General features: G+C 41.3%; 1 long non-coding RNA gene across 1 annotated transcript in view; it reads left to right on the top strand.

Annotated features, from left to right (window-relative positions):
• LOC148141123 (uncharacterized) overlaps window positions 1-13,870 on the top strand; it is an 18,656-nt gene extending 4,786 nt beyond the window's left edge. The window contains exons 2-3 of the long non-coding RNA XR_015752776.1: window positions 2,303-2,382; window positions 13,809-13,870. This is a non-coding gene — a long non-coding RNA (uncharacterized LOC148141123). The remainder of the gene's footprint in view (window positions 1-2,302; window positions 2,383-13,808) is intronic.

Raw genomic sequence — 13,870 nt, 5'->3', positions numbered from 1 at the left:
GCTTCATCGGTGATGTTACAATATAACAGAGGATACAAAGAGGATATGTCGTAATTTTTTGTGGCTAATATAACATTGCCCTTTAATCATATGTCTCTATGCACTGAATCTGTAGTTTTACAAGTTTTACTCTCTGATGTGTACATTGTTGCATTTGATCATCCTGTTTGTAGCCTCAACCTGGAGAACTCCCATGCTTGGCTACCCCACACATGTCCCTCACAGATCCCTCTGTTACTGCCCTGTGGCATCCATCATACACTCAAGCCCAATTAACCCCTCATTCTGCATCCCTCCAGTCGCGATCACTCGAGCTTTTCAGCTTATCAGTCATATACTGACATATTCTTTTTGGATGTCACTTAGTGCGTGCTTTTTGTTCTTGCAATTTCAAGCACCTCTTCATTTGTCAAATAGTCTGGCATAAGGAATTTGTAGTATTCATCTTAGCATCCACATTTCAAAGGCCTCAATTTTATTACATAGATTCTATAAATGTTACACTTACTTATTATCTGCCATAATACTGTCCACTTGGAATTATTGTCTCGGTCATAGAGTCATAGAGATGTACAGGAGGGAAACAAACCCTTTGGTCCAATTTGTCCCTGCCAACCAGATATTCTAAATTAATCTAGTCCTACTCGCCAGCATTTGGCCCATATCCCTCAAAACCCTTCCTATTCATATACCCTTCCAGATGCCTTTTAAATGTTGTAGGCAAAAGTGAGGACCGCATATGCTGGAGATTAGAGTCGGGAGTGTGGTGCTGGAAAAGCACAGCAGGTCAGACAGCATCCGAGGAGCAGGAGAATCGATGTTTCGGGCAAAATCCCTTCATCAGGAAACCTGTGCTTTTAAATATTGTAATTGTACCAACCTCTAGCACTTCCTCTGGCAGCTCATTCCGTACACACACCATCCTCTGTGTGAAAAGGTTATCCCTTAGGTCCTTTTTAAATCTTCCCTTTCTCACCTTAAACCTGTACCCTCCACTTTTGAAATCTCATCCCCTGGGGAAAAGACCTTGACTATTCATCTTATCAATGGCCCTCATGATTTTATAAACTCCTGTAAGGTCACCTCTCAGCCTCTGATATTCCAGGGAAAACAGCCCCAGCCTATTCAGCACCATTGCATTTGATTGCTGTGCCCAGTTTGATCAATTTGCAGAGCCTTTGTGAATCCTGTTTTTTTAAAAAGGATGGATTAGTAATACTCATGAGCACAGCAGCACTATTTGAGTTATTCTACTGGTGCATCTCCCCACCTTAACACAATCCCATAATAAGTATCTGAGTTAAAGTTATTGAGCAGGATTTCCCCTTTCTGATACCAAATTAATTTGTCATGTAATAGATTATTTATGTATGAGCAATCATTGAACTGATTCCCAATGATTGATTCTGTTGATCAATAGGAACTGTCATTGATATAAAACCGATCAGTCTGTAGTGGCCTGGTTTTATGTTGTCACTTCTCAGCTCATTTCTATTCTAGTAAACCTTCCTTGTATTCAGTGACTCCTTTAAAATGACAGTCAACCGTTTGAAAATTTAGTCACAAGAAGACAAAAAAAAAATTGTATTTATGTTCACAGCTGTAGGATATCCCAAAGTAACTTACTGCTAATTAAATAGTTGGAAGAGTGGTTACTGCTGTAATGTAGAAATGTACAGTGGAAATGCTAACACTGTTGAAGCATTTTCTGCTCTCAGGATCAAATGTTGGATTTGAACACACAGGATGAACTTGCAGTTTTGGAGGCCCAGGAGTCAATCATAGATGAATGAACACCAGGTTGATGGATGAACAGGACATCATGCAAATTAAGATAAGCTGCACTTTTGGACAGGTTCACACAGATGGATTGTGAAATAGCTGCACAGAGGCCGGTACCCCATCACCAAGTCACCCTTTATTTATGTGTGCTCAGTTCTCTGGCTGTGGCCAGCCAGCTCAGAGTCAGTCCCTGAACTGAGGAGATTCTAAATCCCCTGTTTAAAATTTTGTTTGATTTTCATTTTAATCTCCTGGGTATATATTTTTTCTTTTCTCGACATCTCCCGCACACTAGTGCCATACAGCAGTAGTGCTTACTTTTCCCCATCACCCAAGTGGTGTGTGTGTAAGTGCAGGAGTCAGTAAAAACACCATGTGCAAGATAATTCTATTCAATGTTTCCATAACCAGGAAAAACACTCATAGCGAAACAATAAGAAGCAAAGTTCGGAATGAGCAATGCTTACTTGAAAGGAATTGAATCCCCAGTTTAAAGATTTTTTTTTCTCTTTGCGTGTAGGTGTCGGATGCAGTGAAGAAACAACGAGTGCAGAAAACTTTATTCATGTTCCACCACCAGGAAGAAAAATCACCCAGGAGGTCAGTGACAAACAGTGCCCTTGTATTTAAGGGAAATCATGTGACCGAAAAAGTGAAGGGGAGGGTAGGGATTAAATCAAAATAGAATCGGAGAGGGAATAAAACACTCCAAATCCCCGTTTATATTTTTTTCTTTTTCCTTTTTTTTAAAACAAGTGTGTAAATCCTCATTTATATTCTACCACCAGGAAGAAAGGAAACACCAGAGTGATCTCCTGATTTTTTTTCTCCACGCTACTGCCTGACAGCGGTGGTGCTTATTTTTCCCCAGCACCCGTGTTGTGTGTGTGCAGGTGTCAGATACAGTGAAAAACAACAAGTGTGTGAGTCTTTATTCATATTTCACCACCAGGAAGAAAGGAAACACCCGAGTGGACAGTGACAAGCAGTGCCCATCTCAAGGGCAATGCTGCGTGATCAAACAGTGAAGGGGAAGGTAGGGCTTAAATCAAAATAAAATCGGAGAGGGAATAAAACACTCCAAATCCCCTGTTCATATTGGTCAGCCAGGGCTCCCCGATAGGCCCAGGTTAACATCTCAATCAAGGATCTCTTAGTCAACAAGACCCACCTGGTTCCAATTGCTACAGATGGGATGTTTTCAGTTAGCAGAGTCTAGTAGAGATGCCGAAGACCAAATTGAATGAGGTCATGATTATATGTTAACTAAGCAATGATTGGGTGCGCACTTGACTGGGTACATAATTTATCTGTATGTTATAATATATAGATATTAGCTTAGACTCTGTCTAATCTGCATTTAACCTCTGTTACTTAACTGGGGATGTGGCCAGGAAAGCCACATTTCTTATATTGCAAAGCTGTATTGTACAAAATAACTACACAAAAACTTTTCAAAATCTTGAGATATATTGAACATTACAGAAGTCTTATGAAGAAAGTATCCGCAGCAGCTTGCTGACTGAAAAACACAGTAAAAGGCCTGTTATCTTTAACAAGGAGGTATCTCTAGCAGAGACACTGCTAATATGGTTCCATCTTGTGACTTTTTCACAAAACAACTGTTTAAGTAAAGGTAGAAAACAGACTCTCAAGAGGAAAATCCTGTTTCAGACAGGAAAGTTTTTCCAAGTGATCTATACTGGCTCACCCTCTTCAGACTGAGCAAGACTTGGAGAGAGAGAGAGAGAGAGAGAGAGAGAGAGAGAGAGAGAGAAGGAAAAATGGAGAGGAAAGCTGAGAATAGACCAGACAACGAACTATTGCTGCCTCAACCTCACCATTCAAGCTGTAGCCACAGGCTTAATGCGTTCAAGGGTTGGCTCAACAAACTGGTGCCAACAGCATAGGGTTGGATCCTTGGACAAGCTGGAATAGATTCAGTCTAGATGAGAGTGGTGCTGGAAAAGCACAGCAGGTCAGGCAGCATCGAGGAGCAGGAACATCGATGTTTCGGGCAAAAGCCCTTCATCAGGATGATCCATGAAATTATTAAAATTCTGAAGTTTATATTTTCCTGCTCCTCAGATGCTGCCTGACCTGCTGTGCTTTTCCAGCACCACTCTCATCTAGACTCTGATCTCCAGCATCTGCAGTCCTCACTTTCGCCTGGAATAGATTCAGGACCTGCCTCTGAGCCCTGTCCAATACGGAGGCGATGTCAATCTGGGTTGGACATGGCTTTTGTAGAACTATCCAGAATCCCATATTTGTGGTTTCTACTTAAAAAACAACTCATTTGCGAACTTGACCTTTTTGTAAAGTCTGGATTGAAATCTCACGGGCTATCCTACATGAGTATTTACTGGTTGAAAGCAACTTTCTAAGGTGGTGAATGGTGCTATGTAAGTAAAGTCTTTATTAGTATATACATTTACGAGGTCCAACAAGTGCAATACCAAAAGATTTTTGATCCTTTAACCTCAGAGAGCTTAAGTGTTGAACGTCCCTCGCTTTGCTTGTGTTGCAGATAAATAGGTGCTTGGCTTGTGAAACCCTTGCGATGTCCCTGTTACTAGAGTATCATGTGTCATTGCACCATCTACAGGTAAAAGACCTATGCAGCACTTGGAGGCATTACAACTCACATTTAAAATGTGAGAATATAAACTTCAGAATTTTAATGAATTAAAAGATCAGCAATAACTCTCTTTCTGGAATAAACTGTCTCCTGAGATAAAGGGACAAGGAATTAAAAGCAATATCCCAATCAACTATTGCAGGGAAAAGACAGAGTTAAAGCTACATAAACTTGTTAGCAGTTGCTTGATAACAGGCTGCCTTATGCCACAAGGACAAATGATTGCCCTGCAGAAGAATTTAAGGAGTTAGTGGCCGGACAGGCTGTATTTTAAACAGGTTGCAAACACCAAATGTAACAAGGAGCAGAGATTAAAATCACATAACAGCAGGTTATAGTCCAACAGATTTATTTGGAAGCAGTAGCTTGCGAAGTGCTGCTTCTTCATCCTGTGGTTGTGGAGTATGAAAGAGCAGCGCTCCGAAAGCTAGTGCTTTCAAATAAACCTGTTGGACGAGAACCTAGTGTCGTGTGATTTTTAACTTTGTCCACCCCGGTCCAAAACTGGCACCTCCAAATCAAGGAGCAGAGAAGCTAGTTTGAGAGAACTGGCTTTCACTCCTGATAAGAAAGCAAGTTACAGACTTGGTGGTTTCAGCAATGTCATAAATAATGTTACAAAATTTAACAAGACAGAAAATCCTATAAGAATTCAACTTCAGGATTCATTGGCAACAGAACCTGCTGAAGGATTGAACCCTGGACATAACTGGAGACAGATACTGTTGAGTGGAATTTTAGCTAGCCAGGATATAGTTAAATGGAGTTGTGAGACTTAACTTGCTCACTCGAGGGGTCTTATTTTGGTTGCTACATGCAATACAGTTTAAATAGTTGCTTCAGTATTTGATTGTGCGATTTCTTAACAAGTAGCTGAATTATAGGTAGACTTGTGGTAATTTACACTCTTCAGTCAAAGCAAATATGACAAAGCAAGCTCTTGTATCGATGTTGTGGCAGGGCAAAATGTCGGGGGTGGGGTGTGGACTGGCGGGAGGTCATGGATCTGACAAGGGAAAGATCCACCCAGCACCTGCACCCCCCACCACATCCCCACCCCTACTAGCCCACACCTCCCCCCTCACCTCCATCCAAGGCCACAAAGGATCCTTCCACATCCGACAGAAATTTACCTGTACTTTCACACAGGTCATCTGCCGTATCTGTTGCACACGATGTTGTCTCGTCTACATCGGGGAGGCGGGACGCCAACTTGCAGATCATTTCACAGAATATCTCTGGGACACCTGCACCAACCAACCCCACCGCCCCATGGCTGAACACTTCAACTCAACCTGTCCATTCCTGATGAAGGGCTTATGCCTGAAACGTCCTGCTCCTTGGATGCTGCCTGACCTGCTGTGCTTTTCCAGCACCACACTCTCAATTCTGGATACAGTCTCTATTTGAGTTGCTGTTTCTCTGTTTAAGCAGACAAAATGTCTAGTCATGGTAGTCAATTCCATTCCCCCTTGGTAGCCACATGGGTCTTATATCTCCACCCACAGGAATGCACAACAATGTTGGCATGGGGTTGCAAATAACCTGGGATCATGCTTTCAAGAGTGCGATCTCCTTCAAAGAATCCCAGTAGGCGAGGAACTCCCTTCAAAACAATGCTGAGTTCTTGCAATGATGTGGAAATTATCTGCATGATCTGAGAACCAACTCCGGATTGACTAAAAAATAATTTGTAAAGACCTTGGAGACATGATGCACCTGAATCTCAGGTGGCCCTGAATCTCAGGTGGCATGCTTAATCATCTGACAGTGTCGCTGGCATAGATGCCAATGGGCTATTTCATCCTTTTTAATCTCCCTGCAACTTCAGCCAATGCAGAAAGGGAGTAGATAGTCATCTAAGCTGCAAAATATTATTCCTCTGACCCGCCAATATTATGGAGGAAAATAGAACCAGGCGTACAGACCTTGCCAATGAAAGAAATAATATCCACTTTATTTTTGACTTGTAAGATCAAAGATTAAAGCTGCCAAATGGTATACATTAGATATCTTTACACTATTTCATCAACCTAGGGTCTTGGTACTGCTGCTGGACCTCTGATAGACAGACTTTGAGGGATCAAATGGGATTCTTTGTGCACATTTTCAAGCTTTTAAGATACCATGATGCATACATTATATGTCAAGCAGCTCCAATCCAACCACCGTGTTTCCAGTCTGTCTATGCAAACCTTCTCTTCCACACATGAGCAATTCAGTTGCAGAAACAGAAATTAGCGGAGAAACTCAGCACTTCTGGGAGCATCTGTAGGAAGAAAACATAGTGTTTTTGAGTCCAGTGACTCTTCATCAGAACAGTTAATTGGTTCACAGAGATTCAAAGCATCCACTTAACCCGCACTTCCTCACTCACTGGGTATATAGCTTTTTCCATGTTGTTAGATGTGTTTACAGTATGCAGACTTATCTCTTACCAACCAACCCAGTGTCCTACCACTCCCTTTTTAAGAGATATTTTGAATCAAACTGTTCAGACATGTTAGGACACAAATCTGAAGTAGGTGGGACTTGAATCCAGGCCTTTCTGCCTGGAGGTAGGGACACTGCCACTGCACCGCAAGATTCCTATTACAAACATTAATGCCTAGCTTAGGTCTCAAGCCTACAATCCTGAGATTAAGTATCTCATGCTCCACCAATTTAGTTAACTAGGCAGTTAGTGCCTTTCATTTTTTTTTTGTGTGTGTGTGATTTCTCTTGAAGAACCTCCCTGGAAAAATTCAGTTAATTTCTATCTAATTAGCTGATAACTTGCAAGTCAAAATGCGTCACAAAATCTCACTTCTTAAGTGATTTTTAGTTAACCTTTTTGGACATGTTATGATATGGCCTCTACTGCGGGTAGGACTTAATCCTGACCTCAAGTAGGAACACTACCACTGCATCACAAGACTCTCACTTTTTTAAATTTTATAATTAATCTGTTCAGAGATGTTATTACACATCTCTGTAGCAGGTGGGACTTGATCTAAGTGGAGAAGTGCCTATTTACAATATTTTTAAATCAAACAACAAATTAATTAAAAGCCACCCACTAGAGATTGCTTAAATCACTTACAAAGTGAGATTTTAAGATCCATTTTGACTTCTCAGTTGATTAGATGGAATAACAAAACTCAAAAGGAAGCTTAACAAATCAAATTTAAATACAACTATGAGAGATGTCTCTTTAATTTTTTTTTAACAGAATCCCGGACCCTCCTTTTGTTTAAAGTGAGCAGAACCTCTGACTGATTTTTTTCTTTGTTTCTTTTCTTTCTTTGTCTTTTTTCTTTTCTCGTGCAGGTGTGAGACACAGTGAAAGACACATGAGAGATGTCTCTTCATATTGTTTTGAGTAACTAATTGAACAAAATAACTGGTTAGTCAATTATTAGCCTTGTTGGAAGGGGAAATTCTTCTTTCAATGAGCTTTCCAAAAGAATAAATTTAAATTAAACTAATTGAAGCAAACTAAATTAAATTATCAGTTCTTAAAGGGTGCTGGACGACAACCAAAAGTTCAAACAAAACTTTAAAGTTTAAGTTTTAAAAATTGTGCCAGCAATAATGCACTCCTGTTCCCTCTGCATTGAACGTTTTACTCCTGTACAGGACCACCGTTAATTCTCCAGTTATTGTCCATTAGCTGAATACAATTAATATACAACTGGCCACTAAGATTATTATGTATAAAAAGATCACTGCTTACTGGGATAAAATTATACAGATGTACAGCAGAGAAACAGACCCTTCAGTCCAACATGTCCATGCTGACCAGATATCCTAAATTAATCTAGTCCCATTTGCCAGCATTTGGCCAATGTCGCTCTAAACCTTTTCTATTCATTTATACATCCAGATGTGTTGTAATTGTACCAGCCTCCACTACTTCCTCTGGCAGTTCATTCCATAAACACACCATCTTCTATGTGAAAAGGTTGCCCCTTAGATTTCTTAAAACTTTCCCCTCTCACCCTAAACCTATGCCCTCTACTTTTGGACTCCCCTATCCTGGCTATTTACCCACTTCATGCCCTTGATAATTTTACAAACCTCTAAGGTCATCCATCAGCCTCCGACACTCTTGAGAAAATAACCCCAGTCTATTCAGCCTCTCCCGATAGCTCATGCCCTCCAACCCTGACAACATCCTTGTCAATCTTTTCTGCACCCTTTCAAGTTTCACATCTTTCCTACAGCAGAGAAATCAGATTTGACACAGTATTCCAAAAGTGGGCTAACCAATGGCCTGTACAGCCACAACATGACCTCCAACTCCTATACTCCATGCATTGACCAATAAAAGAAAGCATACCAAACGCCTTCTTCACTATCCTATCTACCTGTGACTCCACTTTCAAGGAACTGTGAACCTGCACTCCAAGGTATCTTTGTTCAGCAACACTCCCTAGGACCTTACCATTAAATGTATACATTCTGCTAAGATTTGCTTTTCCAAAATGCATCACCTCTGCTGTTGTTTCCTTTCCCTTGCAGTGGCAAATGTCCAGTATGGCACAGGTATGCTCCAGAAATATTTAACCAATATTTAACCTACTCTGAACCTCCAAACATTGATAGTGCCAGTGCCTAAGGTTAGTATTGGGCACTATACCCTCCCAAAGGTTGGATCGGCACCCCAGGGGAATTCAGAGAATCAGCCTTGACAGGAAAAAAATTAGTGGAAACTTTAAAGATAAAAAGAAACAAAGATTTGTGGATCTCTGAAATAACAGCAGAATCTACAGGAAGTACATAACAGCAGCACTGATATCTAGAGAGAGAAAAGATAAGTTAATATTTTGTGTGTGCAGACACTTTATGGGAACTTATTTCTGAGAAAATGTCTTTGTCCAATCCATGAGCATGTATTTGAGAAATAAATATAATTTGACTCATCATGCTTTTGCTAGCTGTTTAGTAGAACTATCCAATTAATCTCACTCCCTGGTTCTTTCCCCATAGTTCTCTCAATGATTCCGCGTCAATTACTTACGTATTTCTCATTTAAAAGGTACTTTTTAATTCTTCTTCAACCAATCTTGCAGATAGTGTGTTGCAGGTTATATAATTTGCTATGGAACATGTCTGAACCACTATGTGTACTATTCCTAATCACCTTAAATCTTGGTGCCTCTCTGTGATAGCCTTCTCCTTATTTACTCTACTCAAACCATTTGTCTTTTCTCCCTCGAGAAGCTGACAGGGATGCACTGAGATATATTTGCTTGTCATAAATAAAAATAATTTTTGTGGAGAATGTAGGTGGCCTGGTTAGTCAGTTTGCGGACAACGCAAAGATTGGGGGAGCTGCAGATAATGAGAAGGATTGCCAGAGGCTATTATGGGATATAGAGAAGTTAGAGACTTGGACAGAGAAATGGCAGACAGATTTTAGTCTGGACAACTGCGAGGTGATGCACTTTGGAAGATCTAACACAGGAAGTAAACAGGAAATAGCAGAATCCTTAGTAGCATCAATATACAGAAGGATTCAGGTGTATAGGTACACAGTTCCCTGAAAGTGGCAACACAGCTGGATAAAGTGGTCAAGAAGGCATATGGCATTCTTGCCTTTATCATTCAGGGCATTGGGTATAAACATTGGCAAGTCATGTAGCAGCTGTAGAGAACTTCGGTAAGGTCACATTTGGAATATTGTATACAGTTCTGGTCACCACATTACTGGAAGAATGTGAGGGTACAGAAACAGCTTACCAGGATGTTGTCTGGTTTAGAGAGTATTAGCTATGAGGGAGAGATTGGACACACTTGGTTTCTATTAGCTTGAACTCAAAGGTTGAGAGGCAACTTGATAGAGTTTTACAAAATTATGATAGGCATGGATAGAATGGAGAGTCACAATCTTTTTCACAAGTTTTCATAAGTGTCAATTACTAGGGGCATAGGTTTAATGTAAAAGGAGGAAAGTTTAAAGGAGCTGTGAGAGGCAAGTTTTATACAGCGAAGGTGCCTGGAATGCACTGCCAGAGGAGATGGAGGTGGCAGATACAATAGCAATGTTCCAAAGGCATCTTGACAGATACATGAACAGGCAGGGAATAGAGGGATTCAAACAGTGTAGAGCAAAAGGTTCTCGCTTTACAAAGGCATCGTGTGTTGGTGCAGTCTTGATGGGCCAAAGCGTTTGTCCCTGTCCTGTACTGTTCTTTGTGTATCAGGCACTGAATTAAATGGAAAGGGTAAATCCAGAACATTAACTCGAGTCACACAATGGCAGTAAGAACAAAGGGTCACCAGTTCAAACTGGCCAAAGTAGCCCCTCACAAAGAAGTGATCAACATTTAGAGTGGATCATCTTCAAGAGTGGCATTGAAAGCGAAAAAAAGCTTGCAATCATGGAAGAGGGGTTTGGATACTGTGAAAGCTAAAAACCTAAAGAGGCAGACATATTTTTCAAAATATAGAGAAGTAGACTCCAAAATTGAAAAGTCGCTCACAAGATAATAAGTTGAATATATAAAAAGTTAAACACATCCACCACAAGGTGGTGCTCAGTCTCTAACATGGTTTAATTGCTGCAATTGATTTATGATACATGAACCTGGGAAGAACGATCAACATCCTGGGGATTACCATTGATGCAGAAACTGAACTGGACTAGCCATATAGAGTCATAGAGTCATACAGCATGGAAATAGACCGGTTGGCCCAACTCATCCATGCCAGCCAGTTTTCTTAAACTGATCTAGTCCCATTTGCCAGCATTTGGCCCATTTCCCTCTAAACTCTTCCTATTCATATATCCATCCAGATATCTTTAATTGTTGTATCAGCCTCCACCATTTCCTCTAGCAACTCATTCCACACATGTACCAGCGTCTGTGTGATAATGTTGTCCCACGGGTCCCTTTTAAATCTTTCTCTTCTCACATTAAACCTATGCCCTCCAGTTTTGGGCTCTCCTACCCTAGCTATTTACACTCTATCCATGCCCCTTATGATTTTATAAACTTTTATAAGGTCACACCCCTCAGCCATTCCTGAAGAAGGGCCTGTGCCCGAAACGTCGAATCTCCTGTTCCCTGGATGCTGCCTGACCTGCTGTGCTGTTCCAGCAATAAAGTTTCAACTTTGATCTCCAGCATCTGCAGACCTCACTTTCTCCACACCCCTCAGCCTCCAACATTCCAGGGAAAACAGCCCCAGCCAATTCAGCCTTTCCCTGTAGTTCAGAACCTCCAACCCCAGCAACATTCTTGAAAGGGTTCAGAAAAGATTTACAAGTTTCATAACATCTTTCCAATAGCAGAGAGACCACAACTGAATGCAATATTCTAAAAGTGGCCTAACCAATGTCCTGTACAGCCACAACATGACATCTCAACTCCCACACTCAATGCACTGACCAATGAAGGCAAGCATGCCAAATGTCTTCTTCACCACACTGTCTACCTGCAAACAGTCCAAAGATGTGCAGGTCAGGTAAATTGGCCACGCTAAATTGCCCGTAGTGTTAGGTAAGGGGTAAATGCAGGGGCGTGGGTGGGTTGCGCTTCGGCGGGGCGGTGTGGACTTGTTGGGCCGAAGGGCCTGTTTCCACACTGTAAGTAATCTAATCTAATCTGATCTCATCTAATCTAAAATCCACTTTCAGGGAACTATTCACCTGCACCCACAAGTCGCTTTGTTCTGCAACAATCCCCAGGACCCTCCCATTAAGTGGATTAGTTCTGCCCTGATTTGCCTTACCAAAATGCAACATCTCACATTTATCTAAATTAAACTTCACCTGCCACTCCTTGGCCCATTGGCCCATCTGATCAAGGTCGCATTATACTCAGAGATAACCTTCTTCATTGTCCATTACACTGTCAATTTTGGTGTTAACTGCATACTTAGTAACCATACTTACTACATTCGCATCCAAATCATTTATATAAACAATGAAAAGCATTAGACTCAATCTTTGCAGCACACCACTGGTCATAGGCCTCCAGTCGGAGAAGCAACTCTTCATCTCCTAACTTCAAATCAATTTTGTATCCAATTAGCTAGTGGTTACAAGAGCAGGTCAGAGGCTAGGAATCCTGCAGTGAACAACTTGCCTCCTGACTCACCAAAGCCTGTCCACCATCTACAAGGCACAAGTCAGGAGTGTGATGGAATACTCCCCATTTGCCTGGATGGGTGCAGCCCCAACAACACTCAAAAAGCTTGACACCATCCCGGACAAAGCAGCCCACTTGGTCAGCACTCCATCCAGCACCTTCAATATTCACGTCTTTCACCACCAAACACACAGTGGCAGCAGTGTGTAACATCTACAAGGTGCACTGCAGCAACTTGCACAGTCTCTTTCCAGATCATCTTCCAACACTTCAACTCTGCCAACCCGAAGGACTACAGCAGAAGATGCAAAGGGAGCGTTGCCGCCCACAGGTTCCTTTCTAAACCACATACTATCCTGTCTTGGAACTATATTGCTGTTCCTTCAGTGAAACTGGGTCAAAATCCTGGAAATCTCTTCCTCACGGTACTATGGGTCTACCAACACTCCAAAGACTGCCATGGTTCAAGAAGGTGATTCACTACCACCTTCTCCAAGGCAACTAGGAATGGGCAATAAAGTCTGGCTCAGCCAGTGATGTCCCATGAATGAAGTAATACAAGAACAATTCCTGAAGTGTTTGCACCATTTCACTTCAGAATGAACAAATTAAAGGAGGCTCGAATGGAGTACAAACTGGTGTGAGCTAAATGGTCTCTGCCTGTACTGTGAAATCAATGTGATTCTGTCTAACTTTGAAAACATTTCAAACCCCTCGGGTTCATTAGAACAGGATGTTGAAATATTCAGCAAACTGTACATTATTAAACAGGGTGCCGCTATCATTTGTTGATGACATCTTCAGTATTGCTCTGTGCACAATGGCGGGGAGGAATCTCTTGTTTGTGCTGTTTCTGCTTCCATGCCTCATGGGGCCACCTGAAATACTTGAGACAGACTCCACTCTTCCTCATGAGATGGACCAAAGCAACAACCCAGATTTAAACACTAATTACTTCACTGGAACTGTCACTCAAGGGTTAAGTATATGGAGAGGCAGGGGATTGCAAAAGAAGTGGACTTCATGGGAAAAATGGTTTGATCTTATTATAGGCTTCCACCATCATATGTCTTTGTAGCTGCATCACATCATTATTAGGGGAAAAGTAGTCAAATGAAGAAAAAGACTCAATCAAATGCTGAAGATATAATATCCAACTGAATTTGCTGATGATTCAAGGGCACAGTGCTTGTTTGGGGGTACATACAATTGTGTGAAATATTAAGATGGTCACAAACCATCTATTCTGTTTGATAAAAAATGTTCTCCTTACATAGGCAATAAGTATGACTCTATGTTCTACTCAGATGCAAACCAGCATGGAACACGCATAGCTGCCCGAATTCAGGTGGGATGGTGAGAATTACAG

The sequence above is a fragment of the Chiloscyllium plagiosum genome, unplaced genomic scaffold (genome assembly GCF_037043375.1).
Source record: "Chiloscyllium plagiosum isolate Xiang-an unplaced genomic scaffold, Cpla_swu_hap1 HiC_scaffold_34, whole genome shotgun sequence".
Taxonomy (NCBI): Eukaryota; Metazoa; Chordata; class Chondrichthyes; order Orectolobiformes; family Hemiscylliidae; genus Chiloscyllium; species Chiloscyllium plagiosum.
This window is presented reverse-complemented; position numbering and strand designations above follow the sequence as displayed.